This window comes from Paroedura picta, chromosome 7 (genome assembly GCF_049243985.1).
Source record: "Paroedura picta isolate Pp20150507F chromosome 7, Ppicta_v3.0, whole genome shotgun sequence".
Lineage (NCBI taxonomy): Eukaryota > Metazoa > Chordata > Lepidosauria > Squamata > Gekkonidae > Paroedura > Paroedura picta.
In genome coordinates, this window is record NC_135375.1 from 121867617 (window position 1) to 121887023 (window position 19407).

The following is a 19407-nucleotide window of genomic DNA, read 5'->3' on the forward strand; positions in this document are numbered from 1 at the left end:
CTGGTTGGTTTTGTTCATGGAGCGTCGTCGCAGTGGCTTGCCATCCTAGATTTTAATGACAAGCTGAGGGTCCTGCAGAGCCACACCTGTCAAACAGTCACCAGAAAGGAAGGCAAGGTGGGGGGCAAGCAAGGGGTGAGTTGCAGGATCCCGTGGGGGTCTAACCCCAGGGAGGGGCCAACCTGAGGGAGTGGCCCGACTTTGAATACTGTCTTGCAATGCTGCCTTCTCCATTCTCTTTGGCGGATAGTTGACCTCCGAAATTTTGCAACTCAAAAGATGTTCTTGCAGTTACTCTGTCTTCAGACAACAGGTCACTGCTGCCTTTGCTGTTTTCTGTGAAATATACTCTCTTGGCCGGTAAAGGGAATCATAGAATCATAGAGTTGGAAGGGGCCATACAGGCCATCTAGTCCAACCCCCTGCTCAATGCAGGATCAGCCCTAAGCATCCTAAAGCATCCAAGAAAAGTGTGTATCCAACCTTTGCTTGAAGACTGCCAGTGAGGGGGAGCTCACCACCTCCTTAGGCAGCCTATTCCACTGCTGAACTACTCTGACTGTGAACATTTTTTTCCTGATATCTAGCCTATATCGTTGTACTTGTAGTTCAAACCCATTACTGCGTGTCCTCTCCTCTGCAGCCAACAGAAACAGCATCCTGCCCTCCTCCAAGTGACAACCTTTCAAATACTTAAAGAGGGCTATCATGTCCCCTCTCAACCTCCTTTTCTCCAGGCTGAACATTCCCAAGTCCCTCAACCTATCTTCATAGGGCTTGGTCCCTTGGCCCCAGATAATCTTCGTCGCTCTCCTCTGTACCCTTTCAATTTTATCTACGTCCTTCTTGAAGTGAGGCCTCCAGAACTGCACACAGTACTCCAGGTGTGGTCTGACCAGTGCCGTATACAATGGGACTATGACATCTTGTGATTTTGATGTGATGCCTCTGTTGATACAGCCCAAAATGGCATTTGCCTTTTTTACCGCTGCATCACACTGCCTGCTCATGTTTAGTTTACAATCCACAAGTACCCCAAGGTCTCATTCACACACAGTGCTACCTAGAAGCGTATCCCCCATCCAGTAGGCATGCTTTTCATTTTTCTTACCCAGATGCAGAACTTTACACTTATCTTTATTAAATTGCATCTTGTTCTCATTTGCCCATTTTTCCATTGTGTTCAGATCTCGTTGAACTCTGTCTCTATCTTCCGGAGTATTTGCCAGTCCTCCCAATTTGGTGTCATCTGCAAACTTGATGAGTAGTCCCTCCACCCCCTCATCTAGATCATTAATAAATATGTTAAAAAGTACCGGGCCGAGCACCGAGCCCTGAGGTACCCCGCTACTCACCTCTCTACAGTCTGATGAAACACCATTGACAACAAATCTTTGAGTGCGGTTCTCTAACCAATTCCCTATCCACTTAACTATCTGAAAATCCAGATTGCAGTCCTTCAACTTATCCATCAGAACATCATGGGGAACCTTGTCAAAAGCTTTACTAAAATCCAAGTAAATGACATCAATCGAATTCCCCCCGGTCCAGCAAACCTGTTACTTGGTTACTTGGACCTGTTGGTGGCAAATCCATGCTGACTTCCTTGGATCACCAAATTGTCTTCCAGATGTTTGCAGATCGCTCCCTTTAATATCTGCTCCATTATCTTCCCCACAACAGAGGTCAGACTCACTGGTCTGTAGTTTCCCGGGTCATCCTTCCTCCCTTTTTTGAAGATCGGAATAACATTTGCTCTCTTCCAGTCCTTCTGGACATCTCCAGTCCTTAAAGAGGTTCCGAAGATGATGGACAAGGGCTGTGCAAGTTCTCTGGAAAGTTCTTTGAGTACTCTCGGGTGCATTTCATCCGGACCAGGGGATTTGAACTCATCCAATGCAGCTAAAAGCCTCTCGACAACCTCTCTATCCATGTTAACCTGCCACCCAGACACTATCCTTTGGCTACGGCCATCTCTAGATGTGCCTAAACACTTTGACCTGTGGGAAAAAACAGATGTAAAATAGGCACTAAGCCTTTCTGCTTTCTCTGCATCTTCCATTAGGGTTTGTCCATCCGCACCCAACAGTGGGCCTATTGCCTCCTTTACTTTACGTTTGCTCCTCACACTGAAAAATCTTTTCTTGTTACAATGGGCTTCCCTGGCCAATCTTAGCTCACTCTCAGCTTTGGCCTTTCTGATGATTGATCTACAGTGCCTAGTAACCTGTAGATACTCTTCTTTAGAGCTCTGTCCTTCCCTCCATTTCCTGAACGTTTTCCTTTTCTTTCTTAGTTCCTCTTGAAGTTCTCTGTTCATCCAAATAGGCTTCTTAGAGCTCCTGCAGTGTTTTCGTCTTTCTGGGATAGTCATTGATTGAGCATGCAATAGCTCTTGTTTGAGTAGCGCCCACCCTTCACATGCTCCCTTCCCTTCCAGCATTCTTGTCCATGGTATGACACTCATCATGTCTCTGAGTTTATTAAAGTTTGCCCTTCGAAAACCCAACATCCGCGTCTGGCTACAAGCTTCCTTGGCTCCCCATCTCAAAAGGAATTCTATGAGGACATGGTCACTTCCCCCTAGGGTCCCCACCTCCTTCACCTCATCCACCAACTCTTGCCTGTTGGTCAGTATTAAGTCCAGTATGGCTGAACCTCTTGTGGGTTCATCTACCATTTGATAAATGAAATTGTCAGCCAGGCAGGTCAGACTGTTCATCCTAAACAAATGTTATCCTTCTTCAATATGTGAGCCACAGATCAAGACTAACTTTGACTGATGGAACCTTTTATTTATGCTTTTTAAAGTTTGTTTATATCCTGCCTTTCTTCCCAAGGGCGACATCACGTGGCTTATGTTATGCTCCTCTCCTCTGTTTTATCCTCACAACAACCTTGTGAGGGAGGCTAGGAAAGTGTGACTGGCCCAGCAAGCTTCCATGGCAAGAGTGAGGATTCGAACCCAGGTCTTCCAGATACTAGTCAGATATTTGTCACCGCTCCACCACGGTGGCTCTGCAGTCAATTTTCCTGACCGGGACAGAGGCAGGCACTGGCGAAGTCCCAAAGAAGGTGAGAAAGATGGACGTTCCCCAGTTTCAAACATGGAACCCCTCCATAAAACCCCAGGCCAGCTAGCTACAGCTCTGCTAATCCATGGATCAAATGTCCCTACGGGATCAAACACCACAGTGATATGCAGGCAGGTCAAGTGATATAATAGAAGGTAAAATGATAAAATATGGTTATGACATCAGAACAGTCCAGGGCAAGAAGAAGAGGAAGAGGAAGAGGAAGAGGAAGAGGAAGAGGAAGAGGAAGAGGAAGAGGAAGAGGAAGAGTTGGTTCTTATATGCAGGTCAAGGCATGTCAAGCAATATGGCCAATACTCAGCAAAAGCATAACCCATGATTTTGACAGGTTGTCTTCCTCTGTACTTTTCCTAGCTCTGCAATCAACTTCCCCAACCCCAAACTGCCTTTCCAGGGCCCAGGTAGCCACGAGAGACTGTGCCCATGATGTATGAATTTTCCCTGCAGTCCGTTATTAAGCTGGACTGTGGCTGTGACCTGACTTCAGGGGTCCTGGATTTGCGATTTCCTTGATGCTCTTCGACTCAATTGATGGTGTCCATATCAAGATTTTATCTCCTGATCACTTCTGACAGGGACTGTGACGGAAACCATGGGGCCGTTCCTGGTCATACAAGCCAAGGTATCTTTTATTTATTCATGCAGAACATCTTTATGTACCTCATCAGGAAATTGCCGAAGGTTGCAAGAGCCACAAAACAACTAACAACATTTTTTGGGTAGGAATTCCTAAGCAAGCATTATTAAGCTTTCATTCCCATGCATCTATCGAAAGCAATAAAATAACCATGCATTATATTATTACAGGCTATCAAAAGCAATAAAATACATACTCCTGTGCCACCCTCACCTCCCCCATTTCCTTAGACAGTTAAATATGTATATTTAGACGTTTTGGTGCTAGAACAGCCACAACAAGGGCGGAGACATTCACAGATGAAAGGCAACAGTTTTGAATCTGAGCATCTGAAAGAGATCAAATTGGATCAAGATAATGAGGAAAACCTTAAAAGTTTGACAGGAAGGGGGCAAGTTGCTGATGGATCACTTTGAGCCCTTGGTTGCTTCTTCCTCCTGTGGGGAAAATAAAGACAACCTAATTCCGATTATTTCTGAAGTTCTCCCCCCCCCCCTTTCTTTTGTTCAACGGCTTATTTAAAAGCTAAAATCAAAGTGCTGTCCTGTAAATATTTTCGTGCTGGCAGGTTTGGGCCCTGGCTGTCCTAGAAACAGATTTTTCCTCATGATCTGCCCAGTTTCAGAGCCGCTGTTCATTCTGTGATGGCTAAAGAGGGCAGGGAAATGTTGAAAGGTTCAGATAATTTTTACCTCCTCTTGCTTACAAATGTGCATAATTAGTTAACTAGGGAAGCTATCAGGGAGAGTTATGACAAATGGTTTTGCATGGTTCTCCCCTCACCCCAGCCCCCGTGCAGAACTTAGAGGCGGCTGTAGCTTTAGCTGGGGCTGGGGCAAGGGGGGAACCATGCAAAACCATTTGCCATAACTCTCCCTGATTGCTTACCTAGCTAACTAAATCCAAACTTCTCACTGTCAAGTGCAAACTCTAATTTTGTCAGAAGGCTTAATCCAGGGGTAGTCAAACTGCGGCCCTCCAGATGTCCATGGACTACAATTCCCAGGAGCCCCTGCCAGCATTCGCTGGCAGGGGCTCCTGGGAATTGTAGTCCATGGACATCTGGAGGGCCGCAGTTTGACTACCCCTGGCTTAATCAGTAAATGCCGTATTCAGACTGGAGCGAAATTCCACAATGAATAGAGTGAAAAATAGCTTTTGAATTGATCTATCAGGCTGAGTTTGACATGCCTGGGTGGATCAAAGGTTTATCTGTCTGTGATAGATGAATTTTAGGTTAGGGATATTTGGGCTAAATGTGTTTGTGAGAACCAAACTTTTTTTGTTGTTGTCAAGTTGTCGTCAGATCTCTTGGCTATCAGAAGGTTTTTTCCTGTTGTTTTCCCCATTCCTTATACTGTGTGTGTGTGTGTGTGTGTGGTAACAATGATGGATAAAAAATAGGTTTGCTGGGAGGAAAACTCCCTGGAACGTCTGCCTGGTCTTTTCTCTCATAACGGAATTGCTACAGAAGCGAATGAAACTTCCATGCAGGAAGGAGTTCTCCGAATCCCCGAATTCAATTTGGGCTTTCATGCAAACATGATCCAATACTTTCCTAGGAGGTCTACAGGTCCATAAGTCCCTTTGTGCGTTATTAGAAAAGGTGTGCAGATTTATAGCGTAGGAGTTGAAATTAGCTGAAATGCGCAGTGCCTTTCTCCCATGTGAAAGACCTCCAGATGTCTTTTACTTAAACATCCTTCAAAAGCTTAAGGTATCAGCACTTTGTGACAATCTCTGTCCACAGATCTGTCTCTCTAAGAGGGCTAAGGCAAGTCCACTGAAGTGACTCAACAGGTCTTTCTTATTGGCATCTTAATCTTTCTTAAGGGTTGGAAGGGGCCGTTCAAGCCATCTAGCCCGACCCTCATTCCAACCAATCCCTAGGAGGAGGCGGAACTCTGTTCCCCAGGAGAAAACAGTTGCCTTGGAAGGTGGACTCTGTGGCATTCGGCCCCAAACTCTGCCCTCGGAGGCTCAATTCCCCACCCCCCAGGCATTTCCCAAGCTGGTGCTGGCATCCCTGCAAACAAAGGGAGTCTTCAGTTAGACTAGGAGCATCCTTAATTAAGTCTGCAGATTCAGCCGACCCAGACGACATGTTCTTCTTTTACTGAATCCAAACACCAACCCAAAAAGGAACACAAGAATGACACAACTTCTATGCAGTTTGAGTAGCTCAACAAAGAACCTGACTGGTCCTTAATGGGCACAATTCATTGGTCAACAGGTTTATAAAAATAGAGTCCCTGATTGGTTGCTTTACAATCCTTCATTTGCATTGTGGGCTACCTTAGCACAGCTTGGATTGCATACCTAACAATCCTCATGCGTTGACCTTGGTTGTCAGGGGGGGGTGGATTTGAAAGAGCAGCGGAGTGTGGGGGGCAGGCAGATCGAAACTCTGCCCCCCTCCTGCGGTTGACCTTGCTCTTTCCGGCTTGTTTTCTGCAGCCTGAAGCATGATCCACCCACGTGGTCTAGCGGCACCTCTCTGGAAGGGATGTTTCTCCCAATTCTTGGGTGGAAGAGGAAATAAGCAACCTACGGCAGCCTCAGAAGGGACAAAAGACGAACAATAAAGGGAACATCAGGAAACAGCACAGCAGAGAGCATTACAGCGGAAACTCCAGTCCGTTAGCCTTGATTCCTATCGATGTAATCCTCTGGACGGAAAATTTCTATTACTTGCTGGTTTCGGGCTGCTGATTCTTTCTGTCCTTAAAATGAGCCCACTTCTAATCTAATGGAAAATCTCTTGCGTCGAAACTACGTAGCACCACAGTGAATGGCAAAGTTCCCAATAATTTTACAGAGATTACGAATCTTTCCCCAAAGGAGCTTTGGCAGTTTGTCCTGTTTGATTAGGGAAACGGTGGTTATGGGCCAGGTTGGATTACCAGAGCAGATGCTGAGCTGCTACACATTTGGAAAAGTATCCTAACATCTCCTTATGCCCACCTCTACACAGTTTTCTTACCATCAGGGCACCTGGATGTACAGATTTGTGTCCAAGGTCATTGGGGAACGGCATCTGGCCACAGACAGTGTTGGGCATGTGATCTGGGAGTGTCAGAAACAGATTAAAGGCAAGGATTGCCCAGATAACATTCACATTTGCCTTCTGATTGAAGCAATAAACTCTCAAATAGATAGTTGAGACACTGCAAGGGTTCCTGACCTTTTTGAGGCTGTAGACATCTTTGGGCTTTTGACCCAGTGTGGTGGGTGCAGTCACAAAATGGCTGCCACAGGGGGTGGAGCCAAGCACAACATAGCTGCCACAGAAGGCGGAGCCAAACTGAGGAAGTCTAAATGCTGGGGGAAAGAGGTAATTTTTAAAAATACACTGAAAAAGGAGAGAGAGAACATAAAACCAACGCTAGTAGTAGCTGCCACTGAAGCATTACAATTTTTGAACTGCCAGCCAATAGGGACCCAAGTTGCTGAGGACCACGCCCTTGAGGGCCAGCCTGGAGCCATGGCTAAGAGCGGCAGCCCCTAATCCGGAGGACCGGGTTTGATTCCATATGCAGCCGGCTGGGAGACCTTGATCCAGTCCCAGTTCTCTCAGGGCTCTCTCAGGCCCACCTGCCTCACAGGCCGCCTCTTGTGGGGAGAGGAAGAAAAGGCGATGGGAAGCTGCTTCAAGACTCCTTCAGGGATTGCAAAGCTGGGTATAAAACCCCCCACCCCCTCTTCTTTGTTAATCACCATTATTTAATTCATTAACTCTCCACCTTTCTTTCCCATGGGGACCTAAAATGGGTCACATCTTCCTCTCCTCCCCAGCGTGGCCAGCTCTGGGCTGGGAAATACCTGGGGACTTTGGGTGTGGAGCCAGGAGTGGGCTGGATTTTGGGCGGGGAGGGACTCAGTGGAGTAGAATGCTCTGGAGTCCCCCCCTCCAAAGCAGCCAGTTATTCCAAGGGAACTGAACTCTTTCGTCTGGAGATGACCTGTAATTTCGGGGGATCCCCAGGTCCCACCTGAGAACTGGCATCCCTACTTCTCCCCCATTTTATCCTCATAGAATCATAGAATGATGGAGTTGGAAGGGACCTCCTGGTTCATCTAGTCCAACCCCCTGCACTATGCAGGACACTCATGACCCACTCGCTCATCTACTCATCCTCACTACACCCCTGTGATGTAGGTCAAACTGAGAGACTGTGCCTGGCCCAAGGCCACCCAGCAAGCTTCCCTGGTACAAGTCTCATTTTGCACCTGGGTTTGCTCTGTCCAGATGTTCTCAAATGCTCTGCACGCTTAATGGGGTTGTGCCTGTCAAAGGACAAAAACCATATATATTCCAAACACCAAACAAGAGTGTTTTAATTTACTTATGATATTCGTTGCTGATATCTAGAATGTGAGGCTGCATTTCTCACATGCTGAGATGCAACATCCTCTTATTAGCAGAATGGTTGGCGTCTTCACCAAGGGTGCTGCAGTCAAGTTTGCTTGCTTGCAGTTCCTTTGTTCCAGGAAATGCACTGCAAAATACAATGGTATTGAAATATAATTGTATGACCTGGAGACGTGTTACTAGAAAAAGGAGCAGCAAGAGGGGAGTTCTCACCAATGAAAACGGGTCTCACAGCCTAGGGAAGAAACCGCCAATCAGTCAGTCAATAGGAAGGCAGATAAGTGTATCAAATGCCAATACATTTACAGTAACGATGATTAAAATGAAGCTGGATTCTCCTGGCTTGGCTCTCTAGCCTGCTGGTATTTACTTCCTCTGGGTGTTTGTCTCTGTCTCTCTTTCTCGGTCTGTGTGTAACAGGGGGTAGTCAAACTGCGGCCCTCCAGATGTCCATGGACTACAATTCCCATGAGCCCCTGCCAGCGAATGGGAGGGCTGCAGTTTGACTACCCCCTGTTACACACAGACCGAGAAAGAGACCCTGGCTGTGTAAAATCAAGTCACAGCTGGCTTACAGCAATCCCAGTAAGGGTGTTTCAAGGCAAGTGAGAAGATCAGAGGGTTAGCTGTTGCCTTCCCAAAATCAAATTAAAGCAGAGTATAAAAACCTACTTGTCTCCTTCTTGCTGTGTATCTGGACCAAGAGGTAGGGCTTCTCTCTCTCTCTGCCTTGCCGCTCTCTCCCTGGCATGAGTCACAGCCGCTGAGAGGAGAGAGGAAGGGAGGAGAGCGAGCTGACTGTGGGGAGAAAAGGGTGTAAAATCAGTAGCACCCTATTGTAGCTGGCTTGTTCTTCTCCTGAGTGGCTGCCTTTCTCTTCTCTGGGGGGACCTGGCTTTTCTCCCAGCTGCTGGGATGGGCGTGCAGAACCTTGTCCAGAAAGCAAGTAGACTGTAATGTAACTCAAGAATGATATTGGTTTCTTAACTCACTATGCATGCTAACCTGCATTCTTAACAATCCCTCAGACAGGTCAAATCTCCTTTAATGTATCTCTTATTTGGAATCATTGATTTGAACAAGCGGATTGTAAAGGAACTATGACTAGCAAAATGCAATGCAGTTTGGAATGACATATTTCTCTCTGGTCTGCGAACAGAGACAGCCAAATACTCTCCTTCAGAGAAGGTGATGCCCTAAAATGTTTCCATGCTTGAGAGGAGAGGAAGGGGCCATGGGGGAAGGTCTCAGATAACTGCTGTCAGCCACTGATTATATCAGGGGTAGTCAAACTGCGGCCCTCCAGATGTCCATGGACCACAATTCCCAGAAGCCCCCTGCCAGCGAATGCTGGCAGGGGGCTCCTGGGAATTGTAGTCCATGGACATCTGGAGGGCCGCAGTTTGACTACCCCTGGATTATATGTTTGCTCATTATTCTCTTAAAGCGGACAGAACAGAAGAAGAGGTGGTTCTTATATGCCGCTTTTCTCTACCCAAAGGAGTCTCAGAGCGGCTTACAGTCGCCTTCCCTTCCTCTCCCCACAACAGACACCCTGTGAAGGAGGGGAGGCTGAGAGAGCCCTCATATTCCTGCTCGGTCAGAGCAGCTTTCTCAGTGCTGTGGTCAGCCCATGGTCAGCCAGCATGTGGGGGAGTGGAGAATCAAACCCGGTTTGCAGTTCAATCTCAAGTGAATACAAACAAATCCAAATGGCTGGTTTTTCCTGCTTATTTCTGGATTTCGTTAACCATTTTCATTATTCTGTATGTAAATAGACTCTGACACTTTGCCTATAAGCATGATCTGATCACTTCCATTCCAAACGATTGCATCTGAGGAAATGTGCCTGCACATGAAAGCTCCTACCTTGAATAAAACTTTGTTGGTCTTAAAGGTGCCCCTGGATGCTACATTTGTTCTACTGCCGAGCAAGATGCAGTGTCATCCATTCCGTAAATCCCTGGGGTGAGTTTCATGGTGAGACCTACCCGCGTGGGAAGGGCTGCTACCCTGGCAAGCAATGCTCCAAAAGGGCCGCAGGTGGCATCTCTTTAGAACTGATTGATTTACAAAGTGTATAGCTGGCCTCTCTGCCCTCCCTGAGACCACCAACACAGGTGGCAATTTAAAATGCAGAGGATAACATTTCCAAATCGTTACAATCACCCCCACACACACACAACGCACACCACTAAACCGCATTAAAACTGAGTTTAAATACACAAAAAGAGATATATCATAAGTCACCTTGAGTTCCTTAAGGCAGAGTTCCTTAAGGTAACTGAAGAAGTGAGCAGTGGATCACGAAAGCCACAATTGTTGTTAGTCTTTAAGATGCCACTGGATACTGGCTCGTCGTCTCCGCTCATAAGGAAGTAAAGCAGCTATTAGATATTTAAAATACAACAAAGAAGATGAAGAATTGGTTTTTATACCCTGCTTTTCACTAGCCAGCTTGGTGACTCCTTCAGATAGTCAAAAGGGGGTATAAAAACAGCTTGTCTTCTTCTACCAGAAGGAGTCCCAGAGCCTTACAATCACCTTCCCTTCCTCTCTCCACAACAGAAACTCCTTGATGGAGGTGAGGTTGTGAGAGCTCTGTGAGAACAGCTCTAACAGGACTGTGACTGGCACAAGGTCACCCAGCTGGCTGCATGTAGAGGAGCGGGGAATCAAACCCAGGTCTCCAGATTAGAGACTTTGACTCATGGACCATTTCTGCATTAGGAGACATACCTTGTTTTAGCCTGGCTCTGGATTTCCTTTGGATACTGCGAGTCAACTCCAATCACTTGAGGGGAGGGAAGCATTTGGGTATTCCTCCCCTCATTTCCCAGGCTGAAATTTGCAATATGCTTTCCTCACTGAGTCCAATGGAGGCAGCCTCCCAACATGCTTTATTCCTTTTCCTTTTTCCAAAAACTTGCTTTTTGCAAATTGGCGCCTGCTTGCAACTTTGTATCAATTGCGCCCCTTAATCCCACCATTCTTTGCCCTTGATAGCCTCCCCTCCTTCCCCCCAAAGTGTCCTACATTTAACTTTTAAAAACCATGCGTTGTAACATTATAATGCTGCTGTGCAAGAGTGCTTAAAAAAAACACCATAGAAACAGCATTGTAACAAGATCAGATTTTTTGGAATGGAGGGTGGTGGAGAAAGGGACAGGGGAGGGAGAACAAGGAGGAGGAACGGGGTGTTCCTACACAACTCCAAATGCCAGGCATGGGGGAAAACCCAATTCCACGCATTTCTGCATTGGGCAGCCTCAAATTAGACCCCATTAGACCCCGCTTGCAAAGATGGAATCTGGTGTTCTGGGGATTCCTTGGCTGCGGGGCAAATTCAGGTCTGCACCTTAAGAAGCGGATTTCAGTTTGGAAACGGATGGAAAAGTCAACCCTTTAAAAATGCAAATCCGAACAATATCGCTAATGCGGAAATAGTCATGACACCAAGTGGATAGAGAGCAATGAAAACATCATGAAGGAAGGAGGGATTAGAAGAAGAAAAGCTGGATTTTTATAACCTGTTTTTCACAACCTGAAGGAGTCAAAAAATGGCTTACAAATGCCTCCCCTTCTGCTCCCCACGACAGGCATCCTGTGAGGGAAGTGGGACTGAGAGAGCTCTGGGAGAACTGCCATGTGAGAACAGCGCTAAGGGAACTGTGACTAGCCCAAGGTCACCCAGCTGGCTGCATATGGAGAAGGAATGTGGAACCAAACCCAGACTAGAGGCTCTTAAACCCATCCCATGCCCTTCCTCTAAAGATGCCAGCCACGGCTGCTGGGGAAACACCAGGGACCAAAACGACCGGATCACAACCCCACAGCCCAGAAAACACTCAACAACCTACATTGTGCTGTTCCTAAATTTGAAAGGCTCATGATATTTTACCTTATTGCTTGCGGAATTTGACACTGATCTTTGTGGAGGTTTCCCCCACTCCCCCAGTTGTGCCAAGGGAATTTGATAGGCCCAGGAAACAGGGCAGAATCAGAATCCCTCATAGGAGAGCAAAGAACGCACAAAGGCTCCAAGAAGCAGAGGGCCACTCAGTTCTTCCAGGTGGGGAGCAATTGTAGGCAGGAGCACGGAATGCTGCAGAGAAGGGGGAAGAGGAGAGTGGCGGAGTTGCTGCACAACGAGGAAGCACAACAGTTTAGTCACAGGGCAGCGCTTGAAAGGACTGCAGGAGCACCAGCAGGCTGCTGAGGATCTGCATCCTGGTTGTGGAAGGTGCTTCCCCAGTCTAGGCAAAGGCTGGCTAAGCAGAGGTTTGTGAGCATAACAAACACCAGCTCCATGCTGTTTATGCCTTTTCAGTGGGCACTTGGGACTTGCCCAGCGAAGGGAACGTCTAGAGCAGCTGAGTACAGGGCCTGGAAACGAGACACCCACTTCACCCGCTGGCGGAAGAGGCAGACGGATCTCCCTGGAGAAGGAGTCCCAGAGCGCTGGAGCCGTAGCTGGGAAGGCCTTCTCCTAGGCTGCCGACTTTGAGGTTCTGGCTAGCAATCTCCTGGGATTGCCGCTGACCAAGATCGGATCCCCTGGAGAAAATGTCTGCTTTGGAAGGTGGACCCAAGGGCATGGTCACCCATTGAAGCCCCTCCCCTCCCAAACAACACCCTCCTCAGGCTCCACCCCCCAAATCTCCAGGTCAGGCAGGGTCATAAGGGATGGTCCGTCAGCTATGTTGATCCCAAACCATATAGATTTGCCCGCAGGACCTTTTAAGCAGCAAGGCTATATGTATAATATTAGAGCAGGGGTAGTCAAACTGCGGCCCTCCAGATGTCCATGGACTACAATTCCCAGAAGCGAATGCTGGCAGGGGCTCCTGGGAATTGTAGTCCATGGACATCTGGAGGGCCGCAGTTTGACTACCCCTGGATTAGAGCAAATTGACCCCTAATATTACAATTTTCAATCTAGTTGGTCGCTCGCTGTAAAATGTAAGATCAAACAACTTGGGTTCTCTCCTCACGTTTGACTTTCTTGGCTTGGATTCAGCCCCTGCAAAAATTAGACAAAGAATCCAAGACACTGATCGGCAAGCAGACCTCGCCAGTTCTCCAACTTTTCGGTCATCGCCTAGCAAAAAATATATTCTTTCTCCTTCTGTCGCCTCCTGGGAAGTATAAACAGATACCCACTCATGATCATGTCCTTGTAACTCGGAACAAGGTGAAGATTTAGAGAGCCTCATGGGCAGAGCTTCAGACTGCATGTCTGCTGCCTTACCACTCTGTGCCACAAGAGGCTCATGTATTATCTACCGTATTTGCTGGCGTATAAGATGACTGGGCATATAAGACGACCCCCCAATATTTCCACTCAAAATATAGAGTTTGTTACATTACATCTGTTGTATCCTACTTCTCCTGTACTACTTTGGTGTAAGCAGGTATATATTGCATTCTATTTTATTGCTCTGACGTAATTCCACAATAAACTACTTCTTCTTCTTCTTCTTCTTCTTCTTCTTCTTCTTCTTCTTCTTCTTCTTCTTCTTCTTCTTCTTCTTATTATTATTATTATTATTATTATTATTATTATATTCATTTATTTATTTATTTTCCGCCACTCTCGGAAAAGCTGGCTCATGGCGGGTTACAAGATAAAAATGAAATACAAAGTCCCCTAAAACCCCTGCTAAAATTACAACAATTAACAGAAATACAGAGTCCAGTAACAAGCGCTGCGGCAAACCAACCCCCCACTTACCCCCGCTGGGGACTAGGGGAGAACTGCTGGCCCCCACTGTTAAAATATGGCGGAATACCTTCCTTTGGGGGGCCCACTTACTACTCCATTAGTGCTAGCTGATTATTATCTGCACAAAACAAATTCCTGCCTAATGGGACACATTCCCCAATTCTTGATTTGTGCAAGATTCCTGCCACCCCACCAATGCTGGGTCCTTCCTTCCCTCCACCTCCTCCTCTCCCCATCTTGTCCTGTTTTTGAATTTTGATCTCATTTATCTCTCATCTGCAGCATATCCTGTCTTGATCCTCCCCTTCCAAACAAACGGTTCTGGGGAAGAAACAACCCATAAAACCCCTCAGCTGGCAAACGGAAGAGGTTGGGGTGTTCTTCACCATTGTGCCTTAATGAGCTTTTGGCCCTTCCGAAGGTGCTGCAGTTCGACAGCCACGTCCCTTTTACTGCCTCTCCCCAGTCAAGTGTGCATGTTCTGTTCTTTCTTGTTTAGTTCCGGCTCCATTGAGCCCCATAAAGGCCTGCCATTAAGACGGGAACATGGGGATTAAGGAGGGGAGTGAATAATAGGTGCCATAAATGGGTTCAGCCGCGTCTCACCAGTGGGGCTGAAAAGTACACAAGAATTGCTTCCACGTGGATCTCCAGCACTGGGCTTGCTCTTCTCGGCAGGGAAATGAGCATGCCAATTAGCGGGTGCTAATCGTACTTGGAAGGGTATCCAGATGTCGGGATCAGCAGGGTCCTTTGCAGAGAGATGCCAAGTGAGACAGGGCACTGGATGGGATTCTGTTTATGTCAAAATTCAAATTCAAAAAACCTTTAATGGCATATAAAAAAGGCTATACAAGTAGTTGTTCATTAACAATACATAATGATTAAAAAGTGTTAAGATAAAACAAATAAAGTAAAGGAATGACAACCAATTACACCTTCCTCCATCAAATGCTCAGTAATCAGTAAATCACACCAACTATAAATGCCCTTGGATTGGAATTGGAATATCTTCCTTAGCTGTTTATGTATTTTAAACATTTATCAACTGCCTTTGTCCCCTGTGGAAGTCAAGACAGATTATAAAAGAAACAAAACAATTACACACACACAAACACACACCATGTAGAACTAAAACAACAATGATAAAAACCCATTAGAAAGAAGCCAGTCAAAAACTCAATTGGGCCAAACGTTGTCCTAAATAAAACCTCTTTCTCCTGAGGATTGACGGTGAGGGGGCCAGCTGCAGTCCCCTGTGGAAGTTCTTCCAGAATTGAGGGGATGCCACCAAAAAACCCCTGTCTCCTGTGCCCATCAGGTGAGATTCTTGAATCAATGGAGCGACCAGAAGGGCCCCTACCTGCAATATTAACTCCTAGACAGGAGCGTTTGGGAGAAGATGGTCCTAGACTTTTCCACTCCAGGAATCTGCCACACCTGACCGCGTGTGTAGTGGCAGAGCAAATTCCTGGTTCCACGTGATGTCGGTACTAGCCAGAGGCTGGCCTGGGATATATCCATGTTCCCTTCCCCCCCCCCAGATACCAATGGGGCCTATGCTGGGCTAGGGCCATCTGAAAGGGAAGAGTCAGGCCATCCTGGCCAAGTCCTCACCCTTGCCTAGGTATGGCGTCCCGAAAGGGACACTCACACACACAAAAGCCCCAGCTGACTCCACCACATAGTGCAGCGTAGCAGAGCCACCTGGGGCATGCTTTAGGATGCTTTGGGCTGATCCTGCGTTGAGCAGGAGGTTGGACTAGATGGCCTGTATGGCCCCTTCCAACTCTATGATTCTATGATTCTATGATTTTTTTGCTTAAGAATGTTTGTACGCAATACCACATTCTTAAACAAACAAACAAACAAACAAAAGATGGGGGAGACTTGTCTTGGCAGTAGCATGTGCAAAAAGGATCTAGGAGTCTTAGTAGACCATACATTGAATCGCAGAGTTTGTTTCCCAGCACACATCTGGGAAACTGAATTCACCCATGATGACAAGATCTTGCCGCTTGGATATTTTCTCAAGCTGCTCACAAAGTGCAGCATCCACATCCTCTCGTTGGTCAGACAGTCAGTAGCAGACACCAACCACCACACTGTTTGTTTTCCCCTCACTTATTTTCACCCAGATGCTTTCCACTGTAGATATACTCTCCTTCACTAGAATTTCCTTTCCTCACATACAGTGCCACTCCTCCACCTCTTTGATCTATTCTGTTTTTTTCTGAACAGTTCATATCCATCCACCATTACATTCCAGTCATGAGAATCATTCCACCAAGTTTCTGTGATGCCTACTAGATCATACCTTTCCATCAGCATGAGAAGTTCCAGCTCTTCCTTCTTATTGCCCATGCTTCGCGCATTAGTATAAAGGCATCTGAATCCTTTTACTTTGAACATGAGTCAGCAGAGTGACTCAGTGGCTAAAAAGGCAAATCGGATTTTGGGCTGTATCAAACGGAGTATCATGTCCAGATCATGGGAGGTGATGGTACCGCTTTACTCTGCTCTGGTTCGGCCTCACGTGGAGTATGTGTTCAGTTTTGGTCACCCCAACTGAAGAGGGATGTTGACAAACTAGAACGTGCTCAGAGGAGGGCAACAAAGATGGTGAGGGGTTTGGAGACCAAGATATATGAAGAAAGGTTGGGGGAGCTTGGTCTGTTTAGCCTAGAGAGGAGATGACTGAGAGGGGATCTTAAAGTATTTAAAAGGGTGCCATATAGAGAGGATGGAGCAGAATTGTTCTCTTGACAGTGACAGACCAGGACCAATGGGATGAAATTAATTCAAAAGAAATTCCATCTAAACATCCAGAAGAAGTTCCTGACAGTTAGAGCGGTTTCTTAGTGGAACAGGCTTCCTCAGGAGGTGGTGGGTTCTCCATCTCTGGAAATTTTTAAACAGAGGCTGGAGAGCCATCTGACGGAGAGGTTGATTCTGTGAAGGCTCAAGGGGGTGGCAGGTTACAGTAGATGAGCGATTGGGATGTGAGTGTCCTGCATAGTGCAGGGGGTTGGACTAGATGACCCATGAGCCCCCTTCCAACTCTATTATTCTAAGATAACCACCCCACAGAACCTTACCGCCCTAGCTACCATGGGGGAGCACAAACCTGGTGCGGACGATGTGCAATGGGCCAAATGCTCCCCTGTGCAGGAACAGGAAAGAACAGGGCAACCTGCCCCAGCTCAAACATGGGAGGCAGTGGTATGGAGCCTCCCGTGCAGTAAAGGTCCTGCAGAAACCCTGGTCCCAAGCCATATAGCAGGGGTGGGCAAACTGTGGCAAACTGACATCTGGAGAGGTACAGTTTGCTCACCCCTGCCAAATAGCGATTTACGGCACAAAATCAACACCTAGAATTGGGCTTGAGAGTGCACCAGTATAGGAAGAACTGGTCTTTTAATATCCTGCTTTGTACTACCTAAAGGAATCCCAAAGCAGCTTGCAATCACCTACCCTACCTCTCCCCACAACAAACACTCTGTGAAGCACATGGGGCTGAGAGAGCTCTGAGAAAATTGTGACTGGCCCAAAGTTACCCGGCTGGCTAGCTGGCTTCTTTCTTTCTTTCTTTCTTTCTTTCTTTCTTTCTTTCTTTCTTTCTTTCTTTCTTTCTTTCTTTCTTTCTTTCTTTCTTTCTTTCTTTCTTTCTTTCTTTCCCTCCCTCCCTCCCTCCCTCCCTCCCTCCCTTCCTCCCTCCCTTCCTTCCTTCCTTTCATTATTTTCTTTTTCTCTTTCATTGCCCCTCTTCCTTCCTTCCTTCCTTCCTTCCTTCCTTCCTTCCTTCCTTCCTTCCTTCCTTCCTTCCTCTATCCTGGACACTATTCCTTCCTTCCTTCCTTCCTTCCTTCCTTCCTTCCTTCCTTCCTTCCTTCCTTCCTTCCTTCCTTCTTATAAATCAACCCATTTCTTGTTCAAAATAATACCTTTTTTGAAGCAGGCATCTGATTACCTTTGTTTTAATCAGCTTGTGGGTGACTGGCGGACAGGTCTATTTCTCTTTTATCAAGACATTTTACATTTCAAAGGGGGGGATTAAAATGGTGAGCTTATTCGTGAGGTTGGCCTGACTCTGAGCCGTTGAAGGAGGGCAAAAAAATTGGCCATTAACACAAAAAAGAACAGGATACACACATTTATTTTTATACCCTCTTTGAATTGATTGCTTTAAACAGGGGGACAGCGGGATATTTTCTTTCAAAATTAATCTACCTGTTGCTCATTTAGAAAAATAACATAATTTGCTGTGTGAAACTAAAGGCTGATTGAAATGAAATGATGGCACAGGAGAGAACAGAATCACTAAAAACAATGGGTCACGGATCCCAGAGGCATACTGGGTCTGACTCTGACCTTTTCTGCACCATTTAGCCCCAATGCATTGCTCATCTGGTGGAGGGGCAAATTCCCGGGTCCACATGATTTTGTTGCTGGGCTGAGGCCATCTCAGGCCTGGCCCTACTTGGGCCCTTGTTTGCCCCATAACAAGGGACCATAGATAATTCTGCATTCCATTTTTTTGGTGGTAGGCCATGGAGGAGTTGGGGTCAGCCCCTCCCAAAAAAACAACTAGGACCAGCCCTGATGATCTCACGTGTCTATAAGAGCTACATTGGAAAAGGGATCCCAGTTGACGGCTCAAGGCAAATTGGAGGGAAGTTAGCAACACACGGAAGAGCTACGAAGGAAAAGGAAACGGGTAGAGAACAGCAGCTTCCCTTTCTTGTGGGATCAGCCCGAGGGTTCTTCCCCTCTGCCTGCTGTGCCCTGGGGCAGTGGTCCCCAACCTTTTTATAACTGGGGACCGGTCAATGCTTGACAATTTTACTGAGGCCCGGGTGGGGTAGTTTTTTGCCGAGGGATGTTGCTGCCGTCGCCAGAGCCCCTGCTCCACTTGCTTTTCTGCCGGGGCCCCTGACTTCCCGTCACCCACTGGGGGGTGCTGCCAGCAGCAGCTGTGCTGTGCCAGACGAGGGAGAGCACCAAAGGTGAGCCGGCGGCAGAGTGGCAGGGCAGCCCCCGAGGCAGCAGTCGGGGAGGAGGAGGAACCATGGTACCGACTGATCCACAGACCAGTCCCGGTCTCCAGATCGGGGGTTGGGGACAGCTGCCCTGGGGCACTTAGAGTTAGGATTGTTCATGGTACTAATCTCTTGACCCTGCATTTAGCAGCCTGTGTAAATGGTATATGCCCCAACTTGTGTCACAGTCGCAGCATGCCCAGGGGGGCTGTGGATTATTTTAAAGCCCAGGAAATAGATAAATTTGCTATATGCTAGTAGCTCTGTGGAGACATATCTAAGCATATCAGATAGTCAGGTGGATAGGGAATTGGTTAGAGAACCGCACTCAAAGAGTTGTTGTCAGTGGTGTTTCAACAGACTGGAGAGAGGTGAGTAGTGGGGTACCTCAGGGCTCGGTACTTGGCCCGGTACTTTTTAACATATTTATTAATGATCTAGATGAGGGGGTGGAGGGACTACTCATCAAGTTTGCAGATGACACCAAATTGGGAGGACTGGCAAATACCATGGAAGATAGAGACAGAGTTCAACGAGAT

General features: G+C 47.0%; 1 long non-coding RNA gene across 5 annotated transcripts; it reads right to left on the minus strand.

Moving 5' to 3' along the window:
* Positions 1-3706: 3706 nt before the first annotated feature.
* LOC143841904 (uncharacterized) lies at positions 3707-8861 on the minus strand. Of its 5 annotated transcripts, XR_013232937.1 has the most exons (6): positions 8777-8861; positions 8079-8231; positions 6917-7053; positions 6716-6798; positions 6052-6289; positions 3707-4169 (listed from the first exon to the last, which is right to left on the minus strand). It is a non-coding gene; the product is annotated as an uncharacterized LOC143841904 (long non-coding RNA). The 5 variants fall into 5 exon arrangements; XR_013232936.1 differs by having other exon boundaries at positions 6716-7053; XR_013232938.1 differs by lacking the exons at positions 6716-6798; positions 6917-7053 and having other exon boundaries at positions 6052-6279; positions 8127-8231.
* Positions 8862-19407: the final 10546 nt, after the last annotated feature.